General features: G+C 46.9%; 1 protein-coding gene across 3 annotated transcripts in view; it reads right to left on the bottom strand.

Moving 5' to 3' along the window:
- The window catches only part of LOC135917526 (protein NDNF-like), a 254,547-nt gene that overhangs the window by 89,560 nt on the left and 146,242 nt on the right, over positions 1 to 18,745 (bottom strand). The window contains exon 1 of one of the 3 annotated variants that reach the window (XM_070523681.1): positions 3,126 to 4,198. The exons of the other annotated variants lie outside the window; for them this stretch is intronic. The gene's annotated coding sequence lies outside the window, so the exon portion shown is untranslated. Of the gene's footprint in view, positions 1 to 3,125; positions 4,199 to 18,745 lie in introns of those variants that run through there. 3 annotated transcript variants of the gene reach the window in all.

Below are 18,745 nucleotides of genomic sequence, written 5' to 3'. Positions count from 1 at the left end.
GTAATGAGGTATACGCAAGGAAACAGATGGAACGGAGCAACTATTAAGTTATCTTAATGAATTACTAAGTTGCGCATTTCTCCTTCGCGGATGTGCAAAGCTTATGCATGGTTGCTTATAGGGGTCTCATGCTTAAAATCAAATCAAATTTTGGGGTTCAATGTCCGAACACACCTGGGGCTCTTTAGTGTGTATACCTATATCAAAGGACACCAAAGTTTCTGCATTCTGCCCGCATCATAATGTAGTTTCAAAGTACGTGTAACAAAATTGAAATGATCAATCCCACCAGAATACGGACACCACGGATGGGTTTTTATGAGTAAACGTTATGGCTGACCTAAGGAATATAGGTACGCAAACAAAAGCCTTGCACTACGAAGCCTGATTAGAGCAAGCGGAGCATATGTACGTATATAAAGTTAAGGCAATACCCGTATGGACCGTGCAGGCGCCATTACGCAATATAAGGGCATCGTACACACGATGTGCACAGCCGAAGGGAGGAAGACCAGCGTGCGCGTAACCTCGCACTTCTTCTGGCTTTGTTTACGAAAGAGTGCAATCAGACCGACTTTTGGTCGCTAAGAAGGGATATAGGGGAGGGAGCGTGTATCAATATGCCCGTTTCTCGACCCGGAAGAATGCGAGGATTATCGCCGTAATTAAATCTGGATCCGCTTTGCTTAGAATTTTTCGTCGTGCGAGCCTTACGAGCTGCCTGTGTAAACCGATGAACTAAAATCGCCTATTCCTGGCTGCAGTGGTAGTCGGAATGCAGCTAAATACTGCCTGAAAGTAAAGCAGCCTTCCACGCACTCAGGTGTGCGTGCTGTACTGGATCTCGTAACGCATGTGAAGCGCGAACGAAGCTGGCGGTAGAATCACTGTTTCCGTATTTTCTAGGCATTAAGAGGGCATTTCGGACAACAAGCCACTCGCACGTGTTTCATCAGTACTTGCTTGAACTAGGCATAGCTAGGCCAACACTGAGGCGGATCGCCAGATTATTGAAGGGACCAGAGAGTATTTAATGGTGCAGCTGATGCCGAAAGAAAGAAACATCAAGACAGCCAGTGGATTCTGCAAGAAGTGTATTTGGTGAATTCCATTTCTTCTCGACATTGTTTTTTCACATTCCATTCCACTCGACATTCCATTTCTTCTCGACATCTTTCCTGCATCTTTATACTTGCTGCGCCGACGACTTGCGCATATGGGCATCTGATGGCATAATCACAATAACATGAGCACAATGCTCATGTTATTCAACAGTTTTTTCAGCAAAGCTCACTGGTCACTAATGGTTTTAAATGAAGGACATGAATATGGCAGAGGAATGAACAACTTTCCTTCCTTTCAATAGAATATGTCTGAAAATGTTGCAACTAGTGTCAGATTATAAGCGCATGCAGCTTTTGCAGCACTGCACGTCTTTTGGGCGCTGTCTTTGAGCAGCGGTTGTCATAGACTCTGTATCTTGTTATTATTATATTATTATTATTATTATTATTATTATTATTATTATTATTATTAAGACCACCAGGTTGTTAATGGGTACGTTGATACAATTGATTGATTAATAATCGTGTAAATCAACAAGAAAGAAGGACATCACGCCCTCCCCCCTTTCGCTGAAACAAGACAGAAAAAGAAGAGAAAGGGAGAGGAAAGCGGGCGCGTCGTACACACAAAGAGAGTGTGGACACTACAGAGGAGAATCGACTCGCGTAGCTGAAAGAACTTTAGGAGAGTTTTGCGAAGCTTCGCTTTGCGAACGTTTCGGAAATCAGAAATCACTGAGGGCAGTTTGCGAAAGATCAAGCCGCTGGAACTTGCTCAGCAGCAAAGAGCGACGCTGGGCATTCTAAACGCAAGAGCTCGGACGTTAGGCGAAAACGCCGGAAAAGAAATTCAACTTCGTTATCAAAATTCATTATAACTCTGCGGGAATCACATCGCGCGGTAAATATTTAATACGCATTTTCCGTGGGGTTTCGTGTTAACTGATACGAACAAGTAAGAAGACGCTGGCACCAACAGATGTCACCGGTGGCTACCTTTCGCGTGAGAAATATAGAACTGTTTCCAAGTCAAACTACACCGTAAAGTCAAAAGAAACATAAAGTTACATTATACCATAAAACCTCATAGCAGGATATGTCACCACACAAAAATACAGCGAAATATGTGGGACCATTAGGAAAAGGTTTGCATAGAACGACAGAAAGCGGAGCTAGTTGGTAAGGATTCATTATGCAAAAACGAAGTGAGGCGACAACTGAAGGGAGCACTGAGGCGAAAAAAGAAAGAAGACACAAGCGTTCGTGTTGTCCACTTCTCTACTCTTGTGTCCTGTCTGCAAGCCTCACTTCTTTTTTGCATAATGAAAGGTTTGCATATTTTCCCCCTGTGGTTAATGGTTTATCACTTCTGATGGAAGTGTTTCTCCTTTGCAAGCGCGTGTACGGAGCAGCTTCGTATATAGGGTGTCCAGCTCACTTTAAGCCAAGCTGTTCAACAACGACAACGACAACAACAACACAAAAAAAAGCTACAGAAACATGGTGCCGGATGCGATTTTAAGACCTACTGTGTTCAGCTGTCGGAATTCTACCGGCCGTACGCCGTAAATCTTATAATTGCATCTTGGACCGTGTTTGAACGTGTTCTCTTTCTTTTTTTGTGTGCAGCTTGGCTAACATAAGCTGGGACACACGGTAAAGGTTAGAACAGCGACAGTATATGTTTTTCTGCCCGGCTTGACCTCTAGTGCACCAGTGAAGATTCGCAAAATGAAAAAAAAAAAAACAGAAACAAGACAATGAAAACGCATCGTAACACGGCCATGAATAACACTGAAAGTAAGGATAACCTTAACCGAACACAACGGCACGGAGAAGACACGCGAAGAGCGTCATGCAGGTGTGCACCGTATTGCCCCTGTACCATCTGCGTTGTGCTTAGGCACTTCTTAGCGTGACGTTTTACCATATGGGCCGCGATATCGCGCTTCTATAATGCACATTCTTCAATGTCGACTCGAAAGAAAATAGCCAAGCAGACGACATTCGTCTGGTTCGCATATAACAATCGCCCCGGAATGAGCAAATGCGTGTGCTTACCGTTATTTGGTTCTCGCTGTTCGCGTGCGTACAGCCCTGATGACCACTGTCCGCTGTTGGAGCGAAGGCTGGGTCGGAATGCGGGACCACTGCTTTTTACTGAGGGGACTGAATGAACACCGCGCTTCCCGCTCTCACGCTTCTTCCTGGGAACGTCCGAACCGAAAGCAGTGGCGCCTGGCCAGTCCGCGCACACTCGCCCGCTGGCATGCAGGGCACTGAATGAAGACGCGCGCGGTGCCCACACTGTACACCTCGCTGGCCCGTAGCGCCGCCGGAGGGGTCCTTCCTTCGGTCCTGCCCCCCTTTCTTTCCTGTCTTCTCCCCTCGTTGCTGCTCCCCTTGTCCCGCTTCGTTCGAAAGAAACACCGTCAAAACACGCGGTGGGGAAGCCGCCTCTGGCCACGCTTCGACTTGCCTTGCGGATACGTAGAGTGGACGTCTTCTTTTGTTCTGCGCTTCCGTCGGCAACTTGAAAAGAGGTCTCTATAGTCGGAGGGTCCCTCAAATCTAATTGTGTTTGGTTGGGAAAAGAGAGAAGGAGATGGGAAAGAAGGAATAAGAAAATGCTACCCGGAACACCAGAAATTATTGACGGTGCCGACTGCTAGGTTGTTACGATGGCTCCTTTATATGCGAGAAGTGCATGGCAGTTGCAAAAGAAGTGCGTTTGTTGGTGTCACGCATGGAGTAGTTAGGCGTGACACGGGCAGGCGTACGTGAGAAACAACACGTCCTGTTAAAATAAATGGCTTGGTTCGTCTTAGTTTTTGCTCCATCGTATCGGAATGTTCCTTCGATGCACACTGGTCTTCAGTGCAGCATTCCACTGATGTCCGTTACCTTCTGAAGCGCCATACGGCAACACAGCAGCGACGTTGCCTATCGCCGATGGTGGTCCCGTGCGCAACGACCTGCCCATACATCGGAGCAAGGGGCGCATCGCGTTCGCAGCAATACGTGGCACACGAGACGCGACGACCGCCGGTCCAGTTTGGCCGCACAGACAGACATCCTCGGCGACGCCGTCAGGCGCCTCTCTGGGAACGATGCCCTGCCGTGGTGCACGCCGCCGTCCCCCCGCCTTGCCGAACTCGACTGCCTCTGGCACGGTCATCCTGCGCCATGCGAAGCCGGGAGCACACCCCTCATCGCACCGAGCACGGGTCACAGACGTAGAGAGGTGCAGGCACGGAGATCACTGGTGCCCGTTTCGCCGTCGCGCATCTTCCGTCGTCATGTGGACGGCACGCTCCCTTTTCTTTCTTCTTTGACCTCATAGACGGCGCTCTTCTTTCTTTTGTCTTATTTTTCTTCTGGTTGTCTACTCTTTGCGTCGCCTGCCGTTTTCAGTCGAGCCCGCACAACCCAAGCGTATGGGCTTCCGGTGTTACGTTACAGGCGTTTTTCGTCTCCTCACTGATGCGTTTCCCCCGCTTCGCTGCCGAGTGGCTGCGCAGACGACGCAGGGATCGCATTCTTCGACGAGGTTTTTATGCGTTCGAGGAATTGCTGCATTTATGGGACGAAAACAAAATAATCAAACTAGTAACCCTCGGAAAGCGACCCGAACTGCAGGAGGTAAACTCGCACGTTAAAAAAAAAAAAAGTTGACAGGAAGAATGGTGAGACACAGTCACCGACGATCGCACAGCTCTGGTCGCTGTATCGTAAACAAAAAAAAAAGAAACTTAAAAAATAAAGAGAGAGCGTCAGTGTTGACTGACTTCGCTATAAATCACAAGCCTTGTTCTCCAGCAAAGCGCCTTTAGCAATTTTACAAGCAAGCCCAACACGTCCTGCGCACACTTCTCGTTGCTAGCAGGCCGGTGTGGTTGATTGAAGCAGACGCCCGCACGTACCCAGTCCAATTTGCTTTACGTGCTTTTTTTTTCTTATCGCAAAAGCTTCGGGGCATGCCCATTTATCCGCCAACGTTGCGCAAGTCATTTTCTTTTCTTCATTTGTTACTTTTTTAAGAATAGTGGAACGTCCATTAGACAGAAATAGTGTCTCGAACCTAATGTCGAATATTCTACAAAATAAAAAAAAATGATTACAAAGGCCTGAGACAGTTCCGGCATAGGCGAACCACAAGCTCGCTACTTGTATGCATTGTCCAATAATTTGACGAATAACTTGCTTAATCTGAAACATTCAGTTGGAGTGATGCGACCGGCGCATTCTGCGCACGCCCCGATGAGTTACAAAACCAGCCAGGTCCTCTCCTTTGTACATGTCTTTACCCAAAGAAGAGTGACTACGAGAAGCCATGTTTGGGGTATCAAGGACGATTGCATTCAGGCTGCTCTTTTTTTCACAAGTCGAACGCTGTGACGTCGACAATTGTACGAATCCAAACGTGTAAATAATTCAAATTATGTTGGGCGTTTTTTGTTGGCCGGTATGTTGGACAGAGAAGAGGTATTGAGAGAAGGGTAGTGAGGTCAGCCTGAGGTACGTTCTTTCTTTTTTTGTTTCGGTATGTTCTATTCTGTGCTATAAGGAAAGAAGTACGCACAGTCACGTGCAATACAAGCTGCAACACCGGTGCCTGTGGTCGAAGGGGCTCCAAGAATGTACGGCTGCGCAGATACCTGGTAAGTTCCAGGCCTAAACACCGATTCATTTAGTGGTATTTATTAAACCGCTATTTCGCATGTGAGAGCCGCCGCGCAGCCCTGCAACTCCTTCGGCCACGAACAAGGGTGTTGCAAGTTATATTGCACGCGACTGTACATGATGGTCGACAATGAGGGCAGAGACGGAAGACACGAAGTGGATGACGAGCAAGTTTGAGTCCAAGACCGTGGTCATAAAAAAAAAGAAACAAAGAAAGCACTAAAGCCCTGAATGGTCTGAAAATTCGATTCACAGTTACGTCAATTTGGGGCCCAAAATAACAGACTGCTGCAGCCAACGTCAGCCGATCGTGTTACGTATTCTGGACATGCACATAATATATAATTTATGGTCCATAATTTCAGGCTCATGGGGGGCATCGATCATGGTCTGGAGACTCAGTGCATTGCATGTAGAATGTAGTAGACTATACCGAGGCGAATACGCCACACATAACCTAAGCTTGTCCAATAGACTGGCGCTGGTGCACTGAATTTTGGGGAGAAGCCTAAACGCCAGCTGAAGGTCCGGTCTCTGGAGACAGCAGTGGCAATCTTCTGGACCTTGGTGTGACTTTATGTTGCTTTTCGTATAGGACTTTATTGGAGGCAACTGGTGTCCGGGTAACGAGACTAGAATCGTGGGCAGTTGCCCAGGGTGTCGAACCCGAACCCGAACTGAAATCCGTACCCGAACTGGAATTCTAGCCGGAACTGAAGCCGAACCGGAACTGATATTCATAGAACGTGCCTGAACCCAGCCGAATCTTAGCCGAAAAAAAAAAAATGGTTACCGGTTTGACACGAAACGGTTCAAGGATGTAGGACGCAAACGAGTACTAAATACATAAACCATTCTTCGAAGTAATTACTTTTCAGTCGGCGCACCGCACGGGAACATCGTTATGGCTCACGAGTTGCGCTATGAGCGAGTGTGGGAATACAAGATAGGTGTGTGATGATACTATACGGCCACCTCGACAGAGACGCTCGCACTTCTGAACTCGGGCATGACATAGTCGTGTTCTGCAGCCGAAACGTTGTTTCAGGGGTACCGCAGAACCGCCGTTTCCGTTGATACTCCCGCTTCTGCCGTTAGGCCCGCTCGCCACTGTTAATAGAGAAACAGCAATACGCACAAGCCAGTACTCACAGAGAGAATGGAAAATAGGAAAACAAACTAGTTTATCAGCTCGTCTTCTTGTAACACTAACACAGAGGTCGCTACTGGATGCTGATATCTTCTCAGTGCGCGGTAACGGTTGTAAGCGGCACAAAAAATTTGCTTTTGTTGCGTCACGTGGTTCAATGCATGTGTGGAGACTCTGTGGAGTACAACGCTCTCTTCGATTTATAAATATTGATCCTGGTACAAAAATCACGTGATTTGGGCAATTTTTTCCGCGTATAGTGAGCGCAAGGCTCTGCATCACGTGCAATTGCACCAACTGTACTTGTTCATCGTTGCGGAGCATTAATGTCCTCACCTGCTTTATTTACAAAATCACTTTGAACTAAGTCAAATGCCACTTGCTGGTTTATTCTTTGCTACAGACTGGAAGGTTGGGGTTGTATATTATGTAATACAATTTGAATCCGCCCTGTGCCAGACTCTATGTAGACATTGGCATTCTCACTAATTAAGTCTGTTTTTTATATTTCATAAAAATTTCTCCGTATCTGTGCACCCTATTCGTAAGCTTCACATCGTAGAGAAAAACGTCTTACTCATTCTTATCAAGGTGCCCCAGCTGCTTTCCGATAGCTTATTCTTGAAAAGCCATTGTTAAAATTGCAGTGATGGCGGCAACGAGATAAGTTTATCCAAGCGGCGCGCATCGTGTTTAGAATCAGGGTACAAAGAAAAGAAATCAGTGGCGATTTAGCAGCAAATGCGAGATAAAGGCGTTAGCATTACGTTGCACTCCTTTGAGGTGCCAGATCAATGATTTAAACCGCGTTGATCACACTGCCAACTGTTGTTCATGGGCTCATTCGATACACGTGCTGCCTTTTAAAGCGATGATGAGCGAAGTGCAACTGACGGTGATCCAGAGCAGACCACCGTTAGTTGAACACTATATATATATATATATACATGTGTGTGTGTGTGTGTGTGTGTGTGTGTGTGTGTGTGTGTGTGTGTGTGTGTGTGTGTGTGTGTGTGTGTGTGTGTGTGTGTGTGTGCGTGCGCGCGCGCGCGCTCTTCTAAGCTCTCCCATCCCCTGTCTACCTCTACCACGTGACCGGCTTCCCACACTTTTTCCCACTTTTACACTACTAATGCTAATGCAATAAAAAAAAAGGAAAAGGATCCAGCATGGAACCCCGCGGCCACTGCCCGCGTTGTCGGCATCTCAACGCCTGGAACTACGCTGCATCCTCATATTCGGTATTCGATTCGATTCAAACAATTTGCTATATTAACATCCCTGTAAACTTCTACTATCTTCTCCGTACTCAGTATACAGATGGCAATAAATGGCAACGTGGAAAAGAGAGATGACGAATCGAGGCCACCACAGCGCGTACCGAAATATACTGTTGCGACGACAGTGCCCAAGATGACCGTTTTTATGCGTGCGGATACTGTAGCTGCACAACACTGAAGTTCATTCATATTCAAGTTTGATGAAAAAACAACAACAACAACATAGATTTCTGTCGCCCATGTGCCAGCGAGCCCATTTCTTCCACCTTTCCACCTCTTGACAAAGCCTGCGCGTGCGCCATATAAACAAGCCGATAGTACTGTGCAGCATGTCACCATAGGGCGGAATAAGTTTTACTCTGCTGAACCGGTTCGCGAACCATTAGGAATTTTTATATCTCCAAACCGGAACTGAACCGGAACTAAATAGGAGCGTATACTTAACCTGAACCCGAACCGAATCTGTATTTTTTCCGGTTAGACACCTTGGTTGCTCTAAGTCGTCGAGAGCACTGTTCGCTTCGGCATTGGCAAGCTGATTACGATGCAGACAACAATGTCCGGGGAATCATTGATATATCTAATGTGGCGACCATTTTCTTCAGCCAGAGATTGCTACATAGTAGCACGAAAAGCCAATAATCAGTGGGGACAGTTTTTCGTGACACATGCAAGTACTTGCAGTGCTTACTTTACGTCGCTTTATACTTTTAATGCACTTAAAAAAATTGTGGGGTTTAACGTTCCGAAACTGCAGAGTGGGTTACGAAGAACGCCGTAGTGGAGGACTCCGGATTAATTTTGTCCAACTGGGGTTGTTTAATGTGCACCTAAGGCACCGGAACAGGGGTGTTCTTGCATTCCGCTCCTATCGGAATGCGGCCGCCACGGCCGGGAGTCGAACCCGCATCCTCGTGCTCAGCAGCGCAACGCCATAGCCACTGATCCAACGTGGCGGGTACGCCAACACTTAAGGAGGCAAACGCAAAACATAAGTTCCGCTCTGATTCCTTGAAGTTCAGTTACTGTACATGTTTCGCGACTTATGCAAAACCATCGAATGACGCGATATGCCGGCACAACGAAAGTTACAGCTGAGTCGCCAATGAGAGATTTCCTTTGAGGCGGGGCATTGCGAACGGGGACCTTGTACCCGGTAGTATCGCAACAGCTCATTTTGCATGTCTTTGCGTTCAATATTCTACTTGCCAGACGCGTTACCCAACACCTGGACTCGGCAAGTGGCTATGCCTTTAGCGTATACCGCGCACGCGAGGCACAAGGTGATGGGTTTCGTGCTTACAACGCTCTCGTTGGTCGAACTCACGTAGGGGCGAATTCACAAAGCTTTCTGTTCATGTGTGTTTCATGCCACTGGGCGGCCACCTTCGCTAATATATCTCCAGCATCAGGATTGGCTGGAATTCTTTCTTACGAAAAATTCTAGCGCAAGACGCTTTTGAGAGTACGGGCTCTCGTTCTTTTTCCCGCCGACGTGGTTGCCTATCACACGACTTAATAATTCGGTGGCGTTTCTTCACTGCTGGCGTCGAAAAATGGCCGAATTGTTCGTTCCTCGTGTTTGTTCGCTTCCAGTCTTTCTATGGTTTCATTGCTGCTGTTTAAAAAAAGAAAACAGAAAGAAGCCACCACGAAGCATATAGACAATGCACCGGGTGGCACTAATGATGACGATGTTCTCTAAAACAGATTCAAATCCACTTGGGGGGATTTATGCTAAGCATCGAGTGTAATAGTATAGGAAACAAAAGGGTATATGAGAATAGAAACTAAACCCGTTATTTGTGAATTAAAGGAATGATAACCTCCTTTACCTTATGGGTTTACCTCACTAAGCATGCTTTATATCCTATGGAACCCACTGACTGTTTTTACTTCGCCAATAATGGCGGACGTGCTGCTTTGTGCAGTGAGCAATTAGATTCAAGTGCACTTTTGATCGCACTGGAAGCTACGTGTCTAACTGCACGTCAGTATCAGCGAAAACAATTTCGCTTCTGATAGAACAACGCAACAACACAACGTATTTGTCTCACCTGGCACACGTCTATAGTGCAGCGATCTGCAGTTGCAGTCGCGAATGTGGAAACTATGGTTCCATTCCGCCTACCGTTGCTACGTCCTCTATTTGTGCGGCATTGAAAGGTTCCCGTGAGGCACGCACACGGTTTACACTGTCGCCTGGAGCCGTGCACATACCAGAGCGAGATAAACGGGATGGGAAAGGCAGGGAGGTTAAGTGGATGAGATTCTGGTTTGCTACCCTACACTGGGGGAAGGGTAAGGGGAAATGAAAGACCGAAAGAGCAGGCGTAGAGAAAAAGCAAAGTAACGGGGAAAAATGTAGGGAAGGTCCTGAACGTCTATGAGAATTATAGTCCCTCGAATGGGCCACTCGAACGTAATAATTTCAAGAGTGCCTTCACTATCTTGTGCTGTGACGGCTGTATAGGCCGGCTTTCCAGGACTGTCTGCTCCGAAAACGATTGGTCGTCAAGACGCGTCAGCGCGGTCGCGAGTGGCTGCCTGTGTGCTCTGTATCAGGGACAATGGCAAATAACGTGTTCGATAGTTTCCTCGTTGCCGCAGTGGTCACACGCAGCACTATCCTCCCAACCAATGCAGAAAGCAAACAACTTTGTAAACGCGACGCCAAGCGACAATCGGTAAAGTACCGTTCTCTCGTGTCGGGATAGTCAAGGTGGAGGCTGAAGCTGCAGGCAAGGGTCCAGTCGATGTATACGTGTGTGCTGGAAACTAGGTGTGTTCCACAACGATTGTAAGGCATCATATATATGCAAGCACTCGAAGTTGCGCTGCTGCATCTGTTCCTGACAGCGTGATTGGCTCCTGCATGCCGTCTTCATGAGCAGATCGAGCAGCTTCATCGGCCTGTTCATTACCCACTATGCCACAGTCGCTAGAGAGCCACTCAAATGTGACGTCGTCTCCTTGCTCGACGAGGCAATGAAGGAGCTCTCGGATTCGTAGCACTAGTTGTTCGTAGGGTGCACGGCGTAAGGCGGAAAGAAAGCAGTGTAGAGCTGCCTTAAGAGTCGCTGGTGGTTCCTGTTGGATTATGCGTAATGCGCTACCAAGAGCAGCAAGCTCCGCGGCTGTGGATGTAGTCTGATGCGATGTATTGAACTTGAAGGTGGTGACTTTCGCAGAAAAAATTACTGATCCTGCAAATCCGTCCTCGGTGGTTGAACCATCAGTGTCTAAATAGGTATGATCGTTGTATTGTTCGTACAGCAAGAACAACGAAAGTTGTTTGAGAGTTGGTGATGTGAGTTGTGCCTTCGTTTGAATCCCGAGTACTGTCAGTCGAACTTGTGACTGAGCCAAGCACCAAGGGGGAATCAAAACTCTCGCTGCAGCTGTGCAATCTGATGGCAGGTATATACAATAAGGCAGTATCGTCTGACAAAAAGAGGCACAAGGGCAGTCTTCTGGTAGTGAGGCGAGATAATGGAGAGGGGCGCGAGCAAGGGGCCTAATGTGTGCTGTGAGCGCTTCCATAACAATGTGAATCATGGCTGGGTAGTCATGCGCAATCGCAATAATTTCGGATGTTGATGTACATCGTGGCAACCCTAGACAAACCTTAAGCGCCTGGGCCTGAGCACTTTCGAGTGTATTGATGTTAGTTCTGCAGGTATTGGTAAGCCATGCCAAGCTGTACCTCAGATACGATACGTACCCGATAAAGAGCGTCAAGTAGAGTTGTATCATCACGTGTACTGAAGCACCCCAGGATTTTCCTGCAAAAAACTTGAAAAGATGAAAGATGGCTGTCAAGGGCTTCTTTAGATAGGCCACACGGGGACTCCAACAGAGGTCACTATCGATTATTACCTCTAAAAACCTGTGCGTCTTTACATCAGAGATAATTTGTCCATTGATGAATATAGCGTACGAAGTCATTGGCTTCTGGCTAACTGCCAGTAATCCACGTTTATCTGGAGAAATACTGAGGCCTTGTTCCCTAAGGTACGTGGATATCAACATCGCAGATTTTTGCAGCCTTTCACGCATTTGAGGACGCGTCACACCAGATGCCTAAACGCAGATGTCATAGGCATAGATTGACAACTTCACCGTATTTGGTAGACATTCTATGGGACCAATAAGCTCAAGGTTGAAGAGTGTTGGGCTCAACACACCACACTGTGGTACCCCACGGTGTGTATAATGTTGAGAAGGTGAGAGGCGAAACTTCGGTATTCACAAAGAGAGACCGCATATATAAATAACTGCGTGTCCAACGATAGAGTCGACCGCCGAGGCCAACCATTTGCAGAGCCTCTAATATAGCCTCATGCAGAACATTGTCATATGCTCCTTTGATGTCGAGGAACATGGCGACAGATAATAGCTTACACGCCTTTTGATGTTGAACGTACGTAATCAAATCGACTACGTTGTTAGCGGAGCATCTGTGAGGTCGGAAGCTAGATATGGCGTCTGGGTAAAATTCGTAGCGTTCAAGGTACCATTCAATTCTGGCGAGGATCCATCGCCTACCCAATGCAACTAGCCAGCGCGATTGGGCGGTATGAAGTAATCTCTAGAGGAGACTTGCCAGGTTTGAGGAGGGGTACCAGGCGACTGGTCTTCCATTCTTGAGGAACGTTTCCATCCTGCCAGAACTCATTGCAGATGTGCAGCAGTGCACTTCGCACCTGTTCACTGAGGTGGCGCAATATACGGCAATATATACCGTCTGGGTCAGGTGATGACGACTGATTACACAAGACAAGTGCCGCGTCGAGTTCTTAGTGGTGAACGACAGATTTATGCGTGAATCCCCCGTGCCTGGAATGTAGTTAAACATAAGGGAACTCGTGCCCGTTGGCTTGCCTGCAATCATAGCACAAAAATCTTCCGCTACGTCGAGGTCTTGTCGTCGTTGAAAGAGCGCTAGGGCCCTGAATGGGAAGCGTTGTTCCGGAACAGAACGTAGGCCTCTCACCGTTCTCCATATATGAGACAATAGTTTACGGGATTCAAGGGACTCACAGTATTTTCTTTATCCATGCGACATCGTATTTTCTTTTGAGTCCGACGCGCTGTCCTTAGGTGATGAATGGACTTCGTGCGTCGGTATCTTCATTCGGCGCGACGACGAATCGCGCGAAGTCGCTCAAACTACAGGTCGAAATGCGAGTTCTTCAGTGAGCACACAAACATGCGCATAGCAGTCAGCACTGCTTATTTTATAGCTTCTTCCAGTTCAGAGGAGAGACCTTTCTGACAAGCGTCCTTCAGTAGGTTTTTAAACACAGTCCAATCTATTCTTCGTAGCATGTTAGGCGGATGAGTGTTAGACATCCTGTCTATCTTAAGGTAAGTGAGAATATGATCGCTCCCATGTGTCTTAATGTCCAAAAACTAGTTAACGCGCGTGGCAAAGCGGCGTGATACAAAGGTCAAGTCCAGGCAGCTGCTGTACGCTGTACCCAGTAGAAATGTAGGACTAGTGTCATTAAGCAGCAAGGTCATGATTGGAGACAAATGAAGTGAGTCTTCGTCCCACTGCGTTAACTCTTGAGCTTCCCCAAATGGTGTGATTAAAGTCCACTGTGATAAGCCAAGGACCAGGATATGCTTTTATTATGTCTTCTAGTCTTTTGATGTCAAACGGGCGTGATGGAGGTAGGTGAGCACCTACGAGTGTAAAGGTGAACTTTCTATTTTTGACTGTTAGGCAGATATACTCATTGTCATCATGAGGTTGCACAGACTGGACGACGTAAGTATAGCTCACGGCGAATGAAGACGACGACCTTGTTGCTTTCGTTGTTGCTATATGATGTAATTGACTCGTAGCCGGGTAGTCTGATCGGATGGGATAATTTTGGTTCGCAGATAACGGTTATTGGAAAACTGTTAACATGCACAAATTCGCGAAAATCAGCAATGCGAGATCTTAGGCCTCTGGCGTTCCACTGAATAATGGATGTATCTCTGACATCCTTACGAAATGACTGATGATTGTTAGCCATGATTCACTCGAAGGTTAGGACTGGGCTCAACGAGTCCAGCATTTGTAGTCCCCTTCGAGCGGATGGAGTTTCGATGCTAGCCAACATTACTCTGATGACATTGATTAGAGAATGCAGAATCGGAATGATTTGGCGGTCTACTATTGGCACATCACGAACTGAAGTTTGCTTCGGTGAGAGCATCAAGCGTGTATGCTCCTTGGAAGGCTGGGTGCTCGGGAGCTCCGACCAGTCTCCTACAGAGGAAGACTTTTCCATTTGAGGCCTCTTTGGGATGTCGGGTCTGCTTGTACTAGAAGCTGATGTCGTTTGCACAATCTGTGTATGAACTGCACCTTCCGTTGTACGCTTCCGTCGATGACGACGTCGATTCCGTATCTTTTCAGAAGCTTCACTATGAGATGAGATGTCCCTTACCATTTGTTTCAGTATAGCAATTTCTTGTTTGATACGAGGGCAATCTTTAGATGTGGCTTCATGAGACCCATCACAGTTACCGCACCTAACATTTGTTGCGCGGCAGACGTCGCCAGTGTGCGACTCCGCGCATCAGAGACACACCGTAGATTTTGCACAGGCGCCCTTGACATGTCCGATCCTGAAACACTTGTGCCATTGAAGCGGCTTGGGGACAAACGGTCTAACGACGTGTCGGAAGTGACCGACTTTGACATGCGAAGGGATAGAGTTGCTCGTGAACACTATCTGCAAACAGCGGCTGTTTCCAAGGCGGCATACGTACGTTACGACCACTCCTTCACACGCCGGTTTGATCAGAATAGGCAAGTCCGAGTCACACATTGCGGGTTAATATATATATGTATATATATACATATATATATATATATATATATATATATATATATATATATATATATATATACGCACCCGTATTCAGTGAGGACAGTTCACATGCACATATACAGCATTCCGTCATTGCGGGTGCATGCGAGGCTGGGTCTAACACCAAATGTTCTTACGCTAAAAGCGTTCGTGCCAGCCAATAGTGATGTAGGACATATTATTAGCGCAGGCAATCAGCCAATGAAAAACAGCACTTACGAACGAAAAGCTTTGTGAATTCGGCCCCTGGTCTATACTCCAGTCAACAAATATAACTGTCGCACAATGCATGAAAACAGCAGGCACACGTTTATGGCAAAATATTGCGTTGACTCGCCCTGAGACTCGTCTATACCTCACTGTGCTCAGCGCACAGGCACTCACACGCGCGTTATAGCACGAAATGTCTTAGAAAAAAAGGAAACTGCCGAAGCCGTTGCGGGGTATGTCAGAACGGCCTAGTCTAAAGGAACAATGCCGTCAACGTGACAATGTTCGAATGACAATGTTCGAATGACTACATTTAATTAGCACAATTAATTACATTAATTAGTTGAATTTACGTTGCGATTTGTCGCGGAAGTGATCTCATTATCACTTCATAGTATTATTCAACCGAAGTAGCAGAATTGTGGCATTGACCAAAGATAATTTTTCAAACGCTGTATCGACCTAACGGATATAGAAAAAAAAAAAGCTGCGATCATACAGGATGTCCCCGTTAACTTGAACCAAGATTTAAAAACAAACCAAGAGCTCTAGAGAAATCGTACCGACTGCATAGTAGCGGCAGTCGTATGTACTTACAGCCAGTATTTTTTTCATCACGAAGTATTCATTAGTTAATTGCTTTTTATTAGTGAACTTTTTAATTATTGGTGGAATCGCAAACATATTAATTACAATGTTGTAGAGCACCTTAAATAACCTCCCAATCAAGCATTTATTTCGTGCTGAAGTGTTCCTGGTCGTTTTTCCAAGAAAAAACAAAAGCCCGCGAAATACGTGAAATACGAAATAGATGCGCACCCGCACGCCGCAACTCAAGCGCCTACAAGCAACCATTGAAAGATATACGGCTGCATTCTCTTATCGCCGCATCGTACAAGGCTCCGCTACGCTTATCAATGCGTCAGCGGGGTGTTCTCTTGATGCCGCGACCATCACATAGCGTGAAGCCCTGTATCGAGCAGCCGCCGCTAGTACAGCTGTGTATCCGTGGCTATTCGCTTGGGAGCGCTTGAGTAGCGGTGCGCGAGCGCGTATCTATATCGTATTTTGGATGTTTCGCGCACTTTTTTTTTTCTCGGAAGAACCGACGAGCAAAAGCTGAGCACTAAACAAATGCTTGATTCGGAGGTTATTTGAGGTGCCTACAACATTGCAATTGATATGTTTGCAATTCAAGCAATAATTAAAAAGTTCGCTAATTAAAATTAATTTATTAAGTTGTGATGAAAAAGATCAGTTGGTACGACTTCTCTAGAGCTCTTGGATATTTTTAAAATATTGGTCCAAGTTAACTGGGACACCCTGTATATGTATATGAAGAGATAGAGGTAAAGAAGGAAATACAGGGAGCTTAACCATGGTCGCGTCTGGTTGGCTGCCCTTCACGCGGGGAGAGGGACGCAAGATAAGAAGCAGAGTCAGTGTGCCTCCCACTCACGGTACTATGCTCACTCACGTTTGTAGTCAAACTACTCGTATGGTCCAGTTTTCTTCAAAAAGAGGATGAGTGCTTTGATAGTCTTGTGTATACTATAGAATTCTTAAGCCAAGGTCCCACGATCTTTGCTTCTGAGAACATTCTGTCATCTAAGCGGCTGAGACTATAGTACGCAGGGCATATCGTTGAGAGTTGAAGGAAGTACAGTAGCTCGAAATGTGCTCTTTAGTTTCATCACATTCTCATGAGTGGCATGCGGCGCCGTGATTACGTATTATATCACTCAAAGCGTTGACGATATACAAGCAAGGTCTAAGAACCAAGCACTATTCCTTGATAGTGGTTACTACTCAGGAGTGGTTTGGGATATGTACATAACCAAAGAAGATGTAAAATAGCCGTCGTAAGGTGCCCCTCCCCGCAATATTTCTTGTAGATACGTCACGCTGCCTTCCACAGACATAGAATAGTGCGATGGAAGGCAAAACGCAGGGCGGTTTATGCGAACGAAACACGGTGGTGGTGGTGGTGGTGGTGGTGGTGGCTGTGTTGCAGCAGGCGGGGGTTAGCCTGACATGCACAGCCGGCAAGTTTTCCGCCTGAGCCTCCTGTGAGTGGAGATCAGGGGTGTCTCACCATGTGTCGAAGAGCCCCGTGTCTTGCATGAAGACAATCAGCAGTCATTGCACTCTCTTCCTGAAAGCCGCAGGCCCTAAGGGGAAAACGACGCCTTCAAAGGTCTTGTGCGAAAGCCGATTCTTTTGCAGGCTGTCGACCATCGCTTTTCTTTCTGTGTCGAACTGCGGGCATAGCCAAACGAAAGGTTCGATGTTGTCGATATGATTACAGAAGGCACAGAGCGGGGAAGCGCATCGTCCAGTCTTGAATAACCAAGCCGGGGTCGGTTCTGATGCGAGAACCAGTTGTTCATTAGACAAACTACTGTGTTTCTCACAAGGAGACATTAACCACAAATATCTAACTCTTCCGGACCATGGCGCTGCCTCTATTGTTCTGTTGATCTTAAATTAACGGTACGCACCTGATCACGACCGTATAGCTAAAGTAGGAGCGTCAACAAGCTTACCGCTTGTCGCAGGCGTCGACTCCTCTATTTTCAACCAAGGAAGATTAGTGATGTAGTACTGAAGTTCTTGGCGTTTCCGAGTCCTCGATTTGACTACCGCACCCAGTGTGCGGCAGTCCTATTATTGTCAGATTGCTATACGTCCGCGCAGCCGGTGCAGCATATCGCTCACATAAAGCGGCGTCCGCCGGGTGTTGACCCAATGTGGACAAAGCCTTTCATGGCCACTGCATGTTGACCTAGCCGGACAAAGCCTGCGTGTGCTGCCCTGCAGCCGCTATTACATGCTCACGCTCGTGTCTCATTCGTGTAGGTGTACACGGATATCGACCTCAGCGCGTGCTCTTCAGTCGTGCCCAACTGCAGGTACGGCCGTACGCCAGTGCTACCGTGGCGTTCCGGGGGAAGGGACGGGATTCGCAAGACAGATAGAGGCGTCGCTGGAGCGGCTGCGTTGCGTCTCTCTAATTCTGTGCAGGAAAAAGGAAGCCTAGAGTTATTTCAGGTATAAGTGATAGCTCGTGTCAGCACCGCACAAGTGTAGGCTCTCATCTTTCGCACGCAGCTTGTTTCCTGTGTTCCTTGAAGGCTACCCGCCTTCAAGCCTGTTCCCGGCTTATTATTATTATTATTATATATTTTTCAATTTGGCGCCTTGTTCGGAAGCTTTCGTGAAACCACGAGAAGATGCGCGATAGATTAGATAAAAAACTAAATATAATAGTTATGCCAAGTGTCACAGAAAACAGACACTCAGCTATGTCTCCATATTTTCGCGCTTAACTTCTTAAAAAGAACAGAAATACAAGCGTCGAATGAGGCACTGTCAGAAATAGAAACGCTCTGACATTTCACGTAATACGCAGCTGCCTTTGTATTAGTGGTGCGAGTTGCAAACGTTCAGTGTTTACAGCAATATGAGCGCGCGCGAACACGTGAT

Source organism: Dermacentor albipictus, chromosome 1, assembly GCF_038994185.2.
Source record: "Dermacentor albipictus isolate Rhodes 1998 colony chromosome 1, USDA_Dalb.pri_finalv2, whole genome shotgun sequence".
NCBI classification, from domain to species: Eukaryota; Metazoa; Arthropoda; class Arachnida; order Ixodida; family Ixodidae; genus Dermacentor; species Dermacentor albipictus.
This window is presented reverse-complemented; position numbering and strand designations above follow the sequence as displayed.